Source organism: Anas acuta, chromosome 6 (genome assembly GCF_963932015.1).
Source record: "Anas acuta chromosome 6, bAnaAcu1.1, whole genome shotgun sequence".
Lineage (NCBI taxonomy): Eukaryota > Metazoa > Chordata > Aves > Anseriformes > Anatidae > Anas > Anas acuta.
Genome location: NC_088984.1, coordinates 25,904,004 through 25,920,665, shown reverse-complemented (window position 1 = coordinate 25,920,665; position 16,662 = coordinate 25,904,004). Strand labels below are relative to the sequence as shown.

General features: G+C 41.9%; 1 long non-coding RNA gene across 1 annotated transcript; it reads right to left on the bottom strand.

Annotated features, from left to right (window-relative positions):
• Window positions 1-6,103: 6,103 nt before the first annotated feature.
• Window positions 6,104-15,857, bottom strand: LOC137858351 (uncharacterized). Its single transcript, XR_011097663.1, has 3 exons — window positions 15,768-15,857; window positions 8,770-8,972; window positions 6,104-6,390 (listed from the first exon to the last, which is right to left on the bottom strand). It is a non-coding gene; the product is annotated as an uncharacterized lncRNA (long non-coding RNA).
• Between the last annotated feature and the right edge of the window lie 805 nt (window positions 15,858-16,662).

Here is a 16,662-nt window from a genome sequence, read left to right as displayed (position 1 = left end):
TGAAGTTATGACCCAGGCTCCAACTTGCTGAGGTTCCAGGTAGCACCACCTTTCCATCCCTGATAACAACTTATGGGAAGTGCTGAAACACAGAGGAGCCTTCTCCTGGGACAGGACCTTTATTGCTCCCTTAGTAAGCCTGAGGCAAGCAGCTAGAGAGACTGATAGCAAACGGAGCTGCTGCTGATGCAAAATTAATGGAGGAAAAGAATCACATGTAAAGTACCCCCACCACCGCCTTTGGGAGAGCTTTACTGACAGCATACCAAGGACTAAGTCTCTACAAAGACTACCGTTGGGTGGGAAGGCCAGTAAAGGTGCAGGGGAATGCATTTGCGCAAAGTTTTAACTATTTTATGTAGAAATGAGCTTTAAGACAAATTGGGATTGCTGGGATTCATAAAACATGTTGGCTTTCTTCAAAATGTAAACATTTTGCCAGGAAAATCATTTTGAGTTTATTTTTTTGTTTGTTTTTTAACCAACAGAGCTGTTCTGGAGCAACTTACTTCTTCCTTCCCTTCTTTGGGACTTTATCAGTTATGCCAATGCAGAAAAGATGATTACACATCTGTTTCCCTCCTGGAGTGAGAGTAGCTACCAGTGTAGCTTGGTTGACATAAGCTATGACAGCTGGAGCAAGTTTCCCTGCCCAGCAAATAGGTTGTTTGTCCTCTTTCTCCTGTCCTTATAGCCTCAAATCTGGAGTTACCCCTTCTCCTGTTCTGTTTCCCAGTAACTCTGGAACTGCCAGAACGCACCACCCCCATTCTTCCAAAAGGGTCCAGCCCAGGACACAGTTTGGAGTACTTGGCAGCAATATGAAGTTTGATGAGGATAATTTTATTTTATTTTTTTTTTCAGATAGTTGAGTGTATTTGATGATGAGCCAGCAGAGCCTGGAGCACTCAGTGTTTGTTCACAAGCTGAGACACAAAGTCTGTCTCAGGGCTGAGCATGTGGGACCTTGTAGTCCCACGCCAACAGACACCTTCATTGCCTTTCACCCTCTTTACTCTTTCCGTCTTTGCCGCCCTCCTCTGTCATGCTTTTGTACCTCACAAAGACACTGTGACTGCAACTACAAGTGTTTCTTATAAATGCTGCAGTTGGTTGCAGTTAACCACCTGGGACAAGCAGCCTGTTTCCACAACACGCTTCCTATAACTGTAGCTATTTTGAGTCACAAACACGTGTTTCCTTTTTCCATCGTCACTTACATGTATTTCTCTCCCTCCTTCATTTTGATTTTGACTGTCCTTCATCCACACGCTCCTTTCAGATCTCCTTTCTTCTTCTAACTTGACTGCCCATGGCCCCTCTCTGCCCCTCTCTGTCCTCCTCTGAAGCAGCAGCTGCTCTCCAGCACGTGTCCTAGGTCCTTTCTGGACGTGGCTCCTCCTGCCCCCAGGCCACATTCTTTCTATATATCTTACCCCCATAACTATTATCCCAGTGATAAATTCCTTTTTCTCATACCTCACTTCCAACTTGTTTTGTCTGGGATAGAGTTAATTTTCTGCATAGTAGCTCATATCATGCTATGCTTTGGATTTGTGATGAAAACAGTGCAGATAACACACCGCCGTTTTTATTGTTTCTGGACAGTACTTATACAGAGTCAAGGTCTCTTCTGTTTCTGAAACTGCCCTGCTAGTGAGGAAGTGGGGTGCACAAGAAGCTGGGAGGGGACACAGCCAGGACAGTTGACCCCAGCTGACCGAAGGGATATTCCAAGCCATATGAAGTTGTGCTCAGCAGTAAAATCTAGAGGGGGGTGAAGAGTTTGCCTGGGCTGCTGTTGCTCAGGAACTGGCTGGGCATCATTTGGCTGGTGGTAACCAATTGTGTTTCACATCACTTTTTTCCTTCCTTGGTTTTGTTTTCTTTTGTTTCCTTTATTTTTTATTTTTATTTAACCTATTAAACTGTCTTAACTGTGTTCATCTTGGCCCAGGACTTATCTAACTTCTGCTCTTCCAATTCTCCTCCTTCACCGTGCTGGAGGAGGCAGTGAAGTGTGCAGCTGCATGGTGCTTAGCTGCCTGCCAGGGTTAACCCACAACAAACTTGCCATCTCCTTGACTGTAAACAACCTGGAAATTCCTTATGGGCATTTTTATTCCTTTAAAACTACAGCCAGTGGCATACCCAGTTCCAAAGAGAAACGGGCTTGCCCATCCCTTGATCTGTACATCAATATTCTCTACCCTGTGATCTTCAGTGCTTGTCCTTTCTAGCTCCAAGCAACTCAGAAAACACCACTTTTTCTGCTTCCCGAAGGAGACTGATTCAAGGCAAGGATTTTGCCTGTGATGTACAATGTATATTTTTCTTTGTTTAATCACTTAACTCGTACTCTTCTTATCACTATCACCCAAAACAATTTCCATGTTAGCAACCTGCTAGTGTGTTGTACCCCTTTATTCACCATGAAATAGTGGTGGTGTTTACACTGCAGTAGCTTGTATCTCACTGGCAGTTTTCCACTTCTGCGTGTGGATGATGAGCAGTTGCCCACAGCAATATAAAATATTCTCTCAGTAAAATGCATTGTGATTCTTTCTGCAGGGGCTGTTATAGTCTATCCACACAAATTATATTCTGTTGTCTCCTGCTGCTTCTTATTCTTTGCTTCAATATCTGGCCTATATTCTCATGACTCTGGGTCATTTCCTCAGGGCTGGAGCAGAAAGCCTCCACACTCCTGCACTTTCCTTTCCCGTTCATTGAATAGAGAAGGGGAACAATGACTTTGTGCTATTTTAAGGTCCTGTGATAGGTTTAAATCCCCCTTCCCATCAGCATCACTCACTATTAGGTGTGTAGACAGGCCGCAGTCACTCATGGTGTACAGGTTTCAGCCTGAGATGCAACTCGTGTGCTCCCTCCGTCATTCTGGTGCCTCCCCTGCTGGTGTGGGGCTGATCCCCCCCACAGGCCTGTGCCACGCTGTCATGTTCTGACCACCAGTGTGCCAGAGGAGGCTATGGGGGCTCACCGCAGCTCAGCGGCAGGGCAGATACTTCCCTGTACAGGTATGTAAGGAGTTTAGCCCAGATCTGACACACATGCATTAAACTCAATCAATAGGAGCCTAAGTGGCAAATGCAGTCGGCCGAAATGCCACTTCAGGTCCTGTGACTCGTGTTTTGTGCCGGCTGGCTCAACGCCCTCGAGGCCTCTCTCCAGCCGACCTCAAGCTGATGCTCTGTGTGTCTGGCCTCCTGCCCACTGGCACACAGCTACCTCATGAGGTACCTAATCACTTTTCCAGGATCACTGAGCATAGGGAGGCATGGACCAGTGATGGTCAGCATACACATGCCCATGGCCTAGACTGCAGACCTATGGGACCTGTCTTGGTAACAACCAACACTGTATTCCTGCCCTTCCAGGTGTGCTGGGAGGAGGACTGTGAGCAGCAGGTATCTTCAAGTGGCATACGCCCAAATGTGTGGGAGGTATTTAGCACAACAGCAGGGTTGTAAACAGCATGGGTTCCTGTGTACCAGAGGAAGGAGGACACCTTCTGCAGCCTTTGCAGTTCCTTTGTGGCCAACGTGCAGCTGCCTGCGGCTTTGTCACCAGTGCCACCTACACCTGGGTTCAGATGGGAGGTTCTCCAGAGTGGACAGCAAATATACAAAATCCAAAAGAAATGTATACTTGGGGACCCAGACTGCTTTTGTCTTGCCACTTGTAGAGCACTTTATGACAGCTACCTGATGTTGAGCTGGATGGCCACAAAGATTTTTCTGCTGATGGATTTGAATTTAATTCTCTTCTAGGTGTGACAGTGAAGAATTAAACACATTCTTTAGCACTTTCACACCCCAACAGTTTCAAAGCTCTCAGTAAGGTAGGGCCTCCTATCATGTGGTTGTCTGGTCAGCTGCTTTGGAGGAGTTAGGACTGAAAGAGCTGCAGGCTGTAGTCATAGTTGGGGTTTGTGGTGTGATTTTATCTCAGCGTTGTTGTGATTACATTTTAAAGGTAAACTTTCGCTACCCTTGAGTTGACAGTATAACACGAGGGGAACTTTCCCCTACAGAAACAGCCCCTGAAGCTGTGAGGCATTCCTGCAGATAAGCGAGAACTGAAATGGCATGCTGAAAACTGCAAAGGCAGGTCTAACAGCACAGCCCAGGCCTGGACTTCCAGAAACACTGAAGTGTCTTAGGACACCCATGCTGCTGTCAGCTGCCAGCTCACATGAAGCACTTTGAAAATCTTGTGTTTTTTTCAAGTGTTTTTGAGCCAGGCTTTGGTTTGCAGCTCCTACTAGTGGTTAACTGAAAATACACTTAGACAGCTCAGGCCTTGACAGATTTGGAGGAATAAAGTCAATGAAATGACATCTTTCTTAAACATGCAACTAAATTTCCTCTTTTTTGTGTATGTCATGTTCACAGAGGTTACTGTGCTGGGAATAAAATGCTCTGTCCACGCATGCGAAAGCTGAAAGAAGCACAGCATAGCAATACTGTGCTCCACCACGCTCAGGGCATGGTCCTACGGATGCCAGGACAAAGCTAAGGAAAGCTGGACACGCTGCAGCCCTGTGTCACACTTTGCCAAGTGACCAGTTTTGTGAGGGGTTTTGTCCCGTTTGCTAGGAGGTGATTCCAAAAGCTGACATGGGCGATGTGTGAAGTGTAAAACCCCTCCTGGGCTTCGTGGAGGAGCCGAGGCCCCTGCTGCAGGACAGAGGAGCTACGAGGGCGTGCAACAGGAGTGTGTCAGAGCCCCATGTGCCGTGAGCCCCTGCCCCAGCGCCAGCCCGGGCTGTGAAGCCCTCGGGCAGCCGCCGGCCTTTTCCCGCCCCGCCGCCACGGGCCCGCACGGGGGCGCCGCCGCTCCGCGCTGCCTCACGGCCCGGCACGGCCCCGCCGCCTCAGGGCAGCCGCGCCTCAGGGGCCGCCCGCGGACACAGCGTTAGTGTGGAGAGATTTGGGGGTTCCTCATTTTTAACGTTTCTGGCACGAGGCGTGCAGGTCAGAGCAGGGCTCCGTGTTTTCGGTGTCACGGCGGAGGGGGAGGCTCTGCCTTCTGAGCGGGCGTTGCGCAGTTGTCAGGCTGCACCCGCTAATTTGATGAGAAGGAGCAAGCCGTGAAAACAATCAGTCCCTCCAGTAGGACGGGAAAGGCCTGGAGACAAAGGAGTCTAAAAAAAAGTCACTTTTTCCGTCACGGCATCGTGTCTCCTTCAGGGTGTTACCAGCCCCCCCTCAGGGGGCGGAGGCCAGCGGGTGCCAGCCGAAGATCCCGCTGCCTGCTCAGTCACTCAGCATTGCCCACAGCCAGGCTTCAGGAGGACAGGTTCCCCCTTCCATGAGCAACCTACCGAGTCTAGTTTTGTTGGTGAACATGCTGAAATCAGAGTTGTCTCTAGATAAAACATACGCTTAGTCATGCTCAGCAGACCCTGTATAACCATACAGGGTCTGGAAACATCCGTCACACAAAACGTGGTAAAAGCAGTGTGTGGTACTGGCTTGCACATGTTAAACTGGAAAAGAGGACGAAATTCTCACAGTTCATTGCATCCTCAAGAGAACGAGGAAGAAAATCATGCTAATACCTTCCTCTGGCATTGACCAGGGAAACACAGAAACAAACTGCAAAGGTGTGGCTCGTTAAGACCTGGAGACATTATAATGAAGAGAAAAGGAGGGCAGGTATGCCTCCAAGGAGATCGAAGGAACTCCTCCAGGGATCAGTCAGAGCTCAGTTTGCTGCCACTCAGAAAGTCACCGAGTTAACCCACATTAAGCTTGGGAGCAAAAACCTATCTGCAAGAATGGCAGGAGGGGAGTTGTCCATAAGCCCTTCTGATGTGTTTGCTGTTTGTCTCAGGCTACTTTTAATCCAGTGCAGTATGTCTTTTTCTGTGCTTAAAAGGCTTGATGTTCTTTGGGAACTCACTCAGGGAAGGCTCTACGTATTTCTCTCACGGACAGCTTGGTTGCTCTCACCACCAAAAAAAAAAAAAAAAAAAAAAAAAAAAAAAAAAAAAAAGTAAAAATTAGAACAACAGTGAATAAAACGTAGAAACAAGATATATGTGTTCTCTAGAGAACATAAGTGATTGAAATGACTACTTCAGAACATCACTTTAACCACATGGATGATATTACAGGTCACCATAGTATATTCTGGTGAATTGGCCTTTGCCATGTAGCCATGTAAAGACTCAGATTTCCTAATTGAAGTTCCAACCTTTGTGCACCTCGGAATGCTCCTGGGAAACAGGCGTAGCTACTTCGTAAGTTGTACAATGTCTTCATTGCTGAACATTCAAGAAAATGGCATTCTTTTTCATTTGGATGGCCCTCCACATCTCCATATTACCATGTCGAAATCAGCTTCATTTTCGTGAATTTCACCCTGAGAGTGCAAGAAGAAAAAAAAAACTGGTGTGTGTGCATGTTACAAAGGTTCATAGGGCCAAGACAGAGCACTGACAGCAAAAGCTACGAGCTCTGAAGCTGCCCAGCTCCATTCTTGGTCGGCTGTCCTTCTGTGTTTAGCTCTATTGGACACTTAATACAGTTCAGGGTGGACCACCCAGGTTCTCAGGGTAAGTCCTAATTGAGCTCTGCTCAGCCTAAGCTATTGCCAGCTCCTGTTGCTATTACTCTTAAATTGGCCCAGGGAGTTGTAGACTCGTCGCATAGAAATGTGCAGCTCCCTGCTTGCTGGCAAACTTTAAGAAACAGGCTTTTCACTGTTGGTCTCTTTGATCTCAGCTCAGTGGTTAGTGGTCATTAAAAGTGAAAGTCTGCTGGGGGAGGGGGGGCTTTTGTTATTCTAGCCAAAGTGCTTCCTCTGTTTTGGGTATGTAGCCTCATGCAGTTCTGACTGAGCCACAGCAAAGCAGACCCAAATCCAAGGAGAGGTCAAGCAGTCTGCTGGAACCTCTTGCAGCATGATGAAGCTGGGAAAATAGGAGTGTCCGTATTGTTCATGTGGATTTTCTGTGTCCTTGGTCAGCTGAGTTACAAAGACATAAACCCAAGAAAAGTCCTTGACCTGCAATTTTTTTTTTTTTGGTTGTGGGTCTTTCAGGAGCTATCCTGAAAGATTACTATGTGTTTTTCCTGTTCTTACATTTGTCACTAAGCATCTACTTCTGGACGCTTACCTGAGAGACAAGACAGTTGACTTGCTGTATTGTTGTTCTTACTTTCGTGAATTGTTTAGATGACTATCAGAACAGGTAAAAGTTGGTGTTTCTCTGCTCTTGCTCTGTTGATATTAGTGTCAAAAATTATTGTTACATTATTGTCTGTATATTATATATATATACACATATATATAATATTATTATATAGTATATGTATATTATTATATATATATATATATTATATATATATTATATATGTGTATATGTATATACATATATATTATATGTCTACGAATATTGCTATTCATAGCAGTGTTCCTGAGCCTAAACTTAATTCCTCAGGTATCTCCTACTGGCTGGGAGCTGCCTTGGTTTGCAGCCAGGCCAAGAATGGGGCTATGGCTCTTCAGATAGCCATGGAAAAAACAGTGTGAAACTTTCCGTTTTCTCTTCATAGATCAGTTTATAGATCAGCTACTAATCCTGTTGCTTCACGTGACCACTGAAAAGTCACACACACACATCCTCTCTCCCTTTAACCAACCGCTTGCCCTGTTCGTTTGCTAGAATTATTTCTGCTTGTATGGTCTGCGCTATGCTACGCTAGCAGCAGGGGCATCGTCTGGCTGTTGGGAAGCTGTTAGTGGCAAAGTTGTGTGTGCAACATACTGCAAAGATCAGCATCACAGCTGATGTTGTTCTTGTTGGCTGGACTGTCCTTGTTTTGGTGAAAGTTTCCCTGGAGGTGCTGCCATGTACCTCTTCAAAGGTGTTCTTGGATGTGACTATATACTCACTGGCTCACCCAGGTCTTTCGTACACTTACCCCTTCACCTGATGTTGGGGGGGGAGTGCCCCTGTTGCGGCCCAGGAGTACGTAACCATTGCTCATTTTGTTGGTGTTCCCAATACAACAAGAAGTGTACAAATGTACTACTTTCTATGCTAGGGTTTATACTCTACCTGCAATCCACAAAACATGGGATTCATTAGTTATCAAGTCATTAATTCCTATTATATTGATTCAGGCATTAAGGTCTGTGGGCCATTTGTTTCTTTCCTTCTGTGCTAAGTAGGGACAACTAAGAACAAAGCAGTAGCAAAAAAAAAAAAAAAAGAAAAAAAAAAAGCCAGTCACTTCACTTCTCTTTGGGTTGCTGTGGTTACGCTATGTTTGGTACTGACATCAGTGAGGACTCTCTAATGCTTGCGTGATGGACTGTTTTGGGTGCCCTTTTGCTTGAAGAAAAAAAAAAAAAAAGTAGCCGAAGAGGAAAAAATTAAGTTCTCCATTTGCATCTTTCCTTCTAGTCATGTTTTCATAACAGGGTGAGTAGTGTTAGTGGTTTTCTGAGGAGCAAGTGGTGATTTTTTTAATATGCTTTACATACATGCTTTTTTATAATACAGCTACAAATCAGTTGATATGGAAACATAACTATTTTTCCACTAAGAAAAGAAACCATTCATTGTTTCCAAAGCTTTGAAAACTACCTCGAATAGCACCTTTTTTCTATCTAGGTTTTTCTGCCAATTTCAAGGCCATTTAAGGTTTTTCAAGTTCTTCCATTTCTTATGTAATGCAATGAACAAATCAGAACAGAATCAGAACAATCAGAACATTGATCATCTTTGCTTACCTGGACTCAAGTTCACAAGGTTTCAAAAAGTGGCTGAATGAATCCATGTAAAAGAAATCCCTCAAGGTTGTTGAACATACAGATACCAAACTTTGACATTCCTAAGCTGCTGGTGAGGGAAGGCTTGGACAGTATTTTGTGGAAATTTCATAACATATTTTCCATGTTGTTATTCTCTTCCCAGATACAGTTCTTGGTCACTGCTGAGGGTTGGATAGTAGAAAGAGTACATCATTTGTCTGACCTTCTGTGGACTCAGTTATGTTCTTATGCTCTCATCGTTGCTGACTAGGATAGCAAATTGCAATTTGATTTGCTAAATGGCATCAAAGCCTGAAAAATGCATTGTGCTCCACATCATTTGAAGATCATGGCACTGCAGTGCCTTTCAGATGGGCTTACTGCTTTGCAGGAAAAAGATAGTGCTTTTGGGTGATTGTGTAGGTCAAAAAGTCCAGTTCTCTGACCAACCTGCCATTTCCCTTACAGAGCAGCTAGCTCATCTGTGAAGCACATCTCCTGCAACACAGCCAGCGGTGGGAGCAGTTGGATGTACTCAGTACAGACAGAGGAAGCAATCAGCTTTGAAAAAAGAGCTCCACAAGCAGCCTGCAGACTGTGTGCTTAAAGTGAGTTAAATGTCATCTCTTCTAACAGGTTAACTGCTTAATTACACACCCAAGATGTCATTTGCTTTGTGTCACATCTGAGTTATATGCATGCAAATACATATGTGTATACACTTTTATGTGTGGATGTCTAAAGGAAAGCAATTTGCATCAACTGTTACCCTAGTATTGTCATGAATTCCCAAATAGAAATCTAAGGAGTGAGAATACAAGTACAAAAACATTTGATTTACAGATATTCCAGTGAGGAGAGAGTATATCAGTGAAACTGCAGCAGTTCAAGCAGATGCTGCTGTGGAAACCCAACATGGTTCATTATTTTCATTAGTAGTTTCACATATATGTCAAGCATAGGCCGTTCCTGATTTCACAGAGACTGGGACTGTTTAACCTGAAGAAGGGAAGGCTCAGGAGGCATCTTATTAGTGTATATAAATACTCGGGGTAGTGATAAAGAGGATGGAGCTAGACTCTTGGTGCCCAGTGACAGGACAAGAAGCAGTCCAAAAAAATCCATTTAAATGTCAGAACAGTTTTACTGGGGGTAGTCAAACACTGGATCAGGTTGCCCAGAGAGGTTGTGGAGATGTTCAAAACCCAGCCAGCCATGGCCCCGAGCAACTTGCTCCAGCTGACCCAGCTTTGAGCAGGGACCTTGGACTAGGCAATCTCCAGAGGTGCCTTCCCACCTCAGCTTCTCCCATGATTCTCAATGGCTTTGTTCCAGGCATCTGAATTTTGGCATTCGTACATTCTGATGTGTCTGTATAAGTTTTAGGTTTCATCCTGACTCAGCCTTTCCAACAGAAGCAACAAAGGGGAAAGGCTATCTGCTTAACACCTAGGAATTCAGAGGTGGAAATCAGCATCTGCTTAATTGCTGCAGTGTCTTTTAAGATTATTCTATCTTCACTTCTGCTTGCTATGTCTGGTCTTGAATTAGGCCTGCAGATGCTGTAAAACAAGTACTATTTGATTAGTACTCATTTATAATGTACTGTCCTTATTATTACAAAGAATAATATTATATAAAATATATTCAAGAGAACTGCTGATGTGTTGTCCTACCACAGAACGGAACATCTTTTGGTGTTCCCACAGCCTGTAGATTAACAGTGGCTGATTTATTTTGTGTCTATGGAAAGAAGAAAGTTTTAAAAAGATGAGTTACAGTATCTCATGCTTAAATACCTACAAACTGTACAAATAAGATGCCTGAATTCAGTATATGTGTGACTTGGAAAGAGAAAAGAAAGATTAAACATAGTATTACCGGAACAAATAAAACTCCAACCTTGATAGGTATTAGCACATAAATTAATAATATGAGTTCTTCAGACCAGAGATCTTTCTTGTATGAGAAGGAACAAGGGTTACTGGTTTGGAACCTCATACAGTTTCTGCTGTCTTTAAAATCTGCTGTGCAAAGGACTTCTAAGTGTCTCAAAATTGTTGAAAACAGCAATTCTTAGTTCTGTTGCAAGATACAGATTCACAGTACTCATCACTAAATCTGCTGGTGTTCCATGTTCTAGCAGGGCAGTGTTGTCAACAACATTCAGATTTTAACAATCTTGAATAGATTTCAACAAATCAATTCTTGTGATGTCTGCTATTATACTTGCTAAGTTTCAAGATAAGAATTTCCCATTATGTATCAGGGCAAAATTGCAACCATTCAGAGTTTTTCAGTAAAAATCAGGAAAGCTTGCCAGCCTTTACAGTCTCCTGCTGAAAATGCAGAGGGAGTGAGCACTCTCCTGGGATAGTCAGTGGTCTGAGCACGTTCCTGCCTTTGATGTGGGATCAGGCAAAGGAGCAGCAGCCTGCATGTCTCACTTCCCAGATGAGTACCACAACCTTCAGGCTCTTTGCATTCCTGTGTCTGGCACTGAGCAGATCTAGCTTTGACTCAAGGAAAGTTTTGTCAAAAAAGGTTTAGTTGCTGCATATGCATGCATCTGTACATATACACACACACACTTCTTAAAACAAACGATCATTCTCTGTATGAAGTTTCTGGACAACTCTAATTATGTGAAGGTGACTAATAGGACCAACTCGCCCACCACTGGAAAGTGGCAGCCACTTACTCATGCGTATCCAAGTGAACAAATTAGGGCAGGAACTAAAGAGAACTCTGAATGATGTGTAAAATGGCAGGATTTGAGATTTTGCTGGAGTATTCTCTTTAAACACTTCACAATTACAAAAATGCCATGGTATCTACTGATCAAATATCATCAGAGCATCAGTTTCATGTTGAAAGAACTGAAAATAGCATTTCAGCAAAACATGAAACTATTTTCTAGCAACTAGACAGAAACTAGCACCACTTCATTTTTCAGCCAATTTATAAGTTTTATTTCAGAACAGATGCAAGACAATGTATTTATGAATAAGTGACTTTTTTCACTTTTTAAAATGAAGTGTGGGTTGAGGTAGCATGGGAAGCCTTTGGGTATGCTCAACATACAGCTGGGTGCATTTCAGATGCTTATTTCTATATTCATATATTTTATTGTATATATTTAGTAAATTTAAATTCTAATTCTACTTTCCCACACCATCTGCTTCACATAAAACAAACTATTTCCAGCTTACTGCTCTTCCAGCTCTGATTCAGGGACAGTTTTCTACAACACTGAAACATTTTGCAAAACTTTACCCTACACAGATGCTACTATTGTATGATGAGTAATATTTTGTGATTTATTCACAAGCCATATGAACAAGCTTGTAGTCTGACTAGTTAGCTGTAAGTGTCAATTCATACTGGCCTCCCAGAAAATTAAATTCATAAAATAAAATAAAAAAAAAAATAAGTGAAATGGCAGTTGGAAAGATCCAGTTGGATCCAATTGGAAGTTTCAGAAGTTCTGTTCATCCTAATAATGAATTGAATTCAGAATCACATAATGGCAGCTATCTAATAGCATGAAAAGAAAAAAGGTTGACCAATTATTGAAAAAGAATTTTACCCTCATTACCCTCATTACACTCTAAAACGTCCTAATTAATTCAAAATGCTTTTGGCTTTATTGTAAGCTAGGAAAGGAGGATCAACACAATAGCTTTTGCTACGTTTGACCTCATCTCCATTTTGTGGTATTATTATTTGTTCTTTGAAGATTTCTCACTCAGATACATAATTTCCGTTCTTTTGCAAAAACTAGACTTATGAGAATAACTGGTTCTGAATTCACTGTCCAATCTGAAAAGAATGTGATTTTTTGACAAACTAGGAAGCTGAGAAAAAGATAGTTTTATGTCTGACAAACATTTTTCTTGCTAGAAATTCAACGTGGTTAAAGTAAATTTTAAAGTGAAGCATCATTTCAAAGAAGTCAAAGTATTTCATTTTGAAATACAAACATACTTCCTTTTTCCCTACATTTTTTCTATACACACAAATTTACCAAGTCAACATAGACAAAATGTTTTATGTGAGCTGCTTATCAGTGGAAAAGGGTATTCAGTTGAAATACTTCATCTGTCTGGAGCAGACGTGGGTGCTGAGTGTTTCTGTTCTGCATGTTGGAAAATAACACCAACAACATCTATGTTGCCACACCTAAACTAGTGTTTTATGGGGGAGAACCATTTAAAAAGGCACTGCATTTAGAGATGGCATTTATGTGCTGTGCACACAGGCTGACTTCCTCTCACTTCCTCCAGACTCTTCCTCTTGAAGCCTGGCTTTCGTTCAGGTGCCATGGAGGATGTTACTCTCCTGTGCATGTCATCCACCCACTGAATAAGACACAGCCTGCATCTCCTTGTTTGTCCTCCCAACTATTTCATTGCACAAGACACTAGGAATCCGGTCCTATGGAGCATGCACCATTGAAAAATGAAAGAGGAGAAAGGAAATAGATGTCCACACTTAGCATCACGTCTGCCCTAGTTCCTGGAACCATAGAGCAAATGATTAAGGTACATTTCAGACTGAGGCCTCTGAAACCTGAAAGTGAAGCGACTTTGTCCACATCCATCAAAGAACGACTACTAGCTTGTGCTCAGGGATAGCCAAGAAATTGCTGTTTTTAGTAAAACTGGTATGGAAACCTGGACTTTCTTAATCATAGAATACAAAGTAAAAAGATGAGAAACAATAATGGAAGTTAATCTGAAAGTTACAATATAAATGATGACGTTAATGTGAAGAATCTTTACACAGGATATGCATCTGTGGTTCACATATGGGAGGGGGTAACATGAGTTTGGAAACTACTGGTGTAATTACATTATATTATTGCGCAGAGACAAGTAGAGAAAACGAACTTAAAAGATGGTTTATCTCAGTGAGAGATACTATAAAGAGCAGGCTAAGCAAAGAGTCATAAAATAAAATACGATATAATGAATTAGCTTGGTATTATAAGAGAAAGGAAAATATTATTAATTTGTGAAGCAGACAGTCATCTTTGCTACCGAATTAAAAGTGAGAGAGCTCTTATAAATGCTACCCACACGATGTAACACCTCACCAAAGCTCAAGTATGAAACCAACTTATTCTGCTGATTACTGCTGTTCTAGCCATCTTTCCTGCATGTAAAACATTAAGTCAGCCAGTTATGAAGCTATTGAATGTTTCCAGAGTGTCACTTACCAGAAGGATTTAATAACTTACAGAGAAATGAACTGTTTTGCTTTCTGATCTTGATTAAGTGCTGCTAGCATACCACAATTTATAACAGTTTCAAATGTGGGTTATTTTTAGTTCTTTTCCCCCCCCCAATTATTTCTACAATTTTTGACCAGTTGATTGCATCTAAGTTTTTAATCTGTATGACACAAATAAGTTAGAGCAGGTCTTGTGTTTCCATAGTACTGCCTGGCACAGTTTCTAGCATAGGCAAAGAGACAGCCTATTTTTAGTCACCTATTTGTTCTATTTGTTTGGGTTCAAATTAAGTAAAAAGATGACACTAGCAGGAACTAGAGACTTCGTCTAGCAGGTAAGAATACAGACTCTGAAAACATATAAGAAAAAGCAGTCTTATCAGAGCTCCTACAGAGCTTCAAACAGCTCAGCTTTCCCCAAACAGCTGTACATGAAGAGCAGTGTGGCTCTGTAGTGTGACTGAAGGCCAACAGAGACCAAGGAGAATTTTCACAGAAAAGGAGTTTGAAATATTTCTTATAGTTCGTGATGACGCAAGTGCCCAGCACAAAGTACTATGGAAGTCACTACATGCCAATCCCCTCAAACTTTGGAAAGAGACTTTGCAAAAGTAAGCACTTCTGCGGATCCCTTTCATTGCTAGTTCAAGGAAGCTGCAAATCTCCAAGGAGAAGCTCTAAAAGGAAGCCTAAGAGCTGCCTAACAAGTAGTAAGTTAACAGTAACCCATTCCATGAAGAGCAGCATTCATTTACTTCCTGTGCGTACTGAGTTGTAGAAGTCTTTGGAGACTGGCCACTCGCTTCGTACCTTGAAAGAAGCCTGGAGTATTTGCTAGGTGTAGCTATTTTTATTTATATAAAAAGAGCAATCCTATGTATTACATGCAAACAGGAATCCTTTCTTTCAAGAGCTCTCAGCCCAAACATTAATGTCCAGTTCTAACAGAAAACCCACATCCTGGGCACTGATGCTGGCCAGGAAGAACAAGACATCCTGCTGCTTGCTCCAGCTTTCAACACAAGCTGCTGCATCACAGGGCAGAGCATGAATGCTGATAAACTCCACCCACAGCACAACACAGTCCAACCAGATGTTACCCGGTAATTCAAGCTCTCCCCGTTGTATCACATAACCTCTTACAGGAGGTGTTCTTCTCAAAGTCCCACCTACTGGAATCATGTAATTAATTATGTGAGAAATTTTGTTTTCCTTAAAAACAAGTGCTTGCCTACTGTTGAAAACAAAACAAAACAACAAAACAAAACAAGAAACCAAACAAAAAACCTAACAAACTAATCCAGAAGGCATCCAATAAGGAAAGAATTTTTTTTTTATTTTTTTTAATAAAAGTCATGACCGTCTGGTTGCTTGATATATGGTTTCAGATTTCTGCCATGCTTTTCCCTCACTCTGGCAGGACAGCTCTGTGCAATTGCAGCTGCCCAGTTGCTGTCTGTGATACCAAAGATGACTCTAATGGCTGCTCTTTGTGTAAAGAGTTTGTAATGAAAATAAAGAACCCTCAGTATGCTACTTTTCATTTTGAACAGTCAATTGCTTCATAATTAGTAAGATATGATTTTTTATTATCAATTTTATTGCAAATAAAGAAGTACGACATAGCATGTTTGCAAGAAAATTGTATGCCAATAAATATTATAAAAGAGTTCATCCATATGCTTTAGTCCTAATTTTGACTGCAATCACATATATTTGTTTTCAATTTGTAATATACTTACATTGAAAAATGTCTGTCTTACCGCTTGTGCTGCAAGAAGTTTGCCTGTAGATGCTCCTGTGAGTTAAAGTAACTTAAAATGTTCAGGACCTCATTTGTATCATGTGGATGTTTGAACAGAACTGACGTGGTGTTGTGTAGAAATGTCCCACCCCAGAGCAGAAAATGAAGCAGATCAAACTGAGCAGATTAAAGAACTACTTTTTCAAAACAACAGCCAGAAGAGAATGAAGGAGAAAAACTGTCAGTGAAGAAACTGAGAACTTTTTGTTCAACTGTAACTTCATAACCACTAAAAAACGTTCATTAAGATATAAAACCGTGTATGTGGTTAAGGCAGCTGACTTTGGAAATTGAAAGAAAACTCCATTTTAGAAGTTAAAAGAAAAAGGAAAGAAAAGTAGAAAAGTGACATTTTGAATAGTTAATAATCTTCTGTTTCATTAAAATATCTGCCACGTCACATCAAAAGGAATTATTAATGATCCCAAATGGAGTTTTCTCCCCTATCTGAACGCTTCCTTGCTGTATCCCTCTAGCAAACAACAGGAATTTCTAAACTAATTTCAGGGGCCATTTTTACAAGTCTCCTGCCCCGACTTACTAAAATCTTGTATCAGTAGCTGTTAAATTGTTCAAACATGCCACAGTTCCTCAACATTCTTCTTTGATACGCGATATAAAAGTGCCTTAAAATAAGACTGTTCTTTTATCAGTCACAGAAAACATTCACACAAAATGATAAAAAAGTCTCTTAAGTGCTAAATATCTTGATGTAGAAGTAGAGGAATAATCATGCACAAGTGCTCAGGAATTTGCAGTATCAACTGTACGGTGCCCTGTATTTGTGATTCTTTCCTCTTTCTCTGCAGCTCAGAAGTTTTCTGAATTTCACC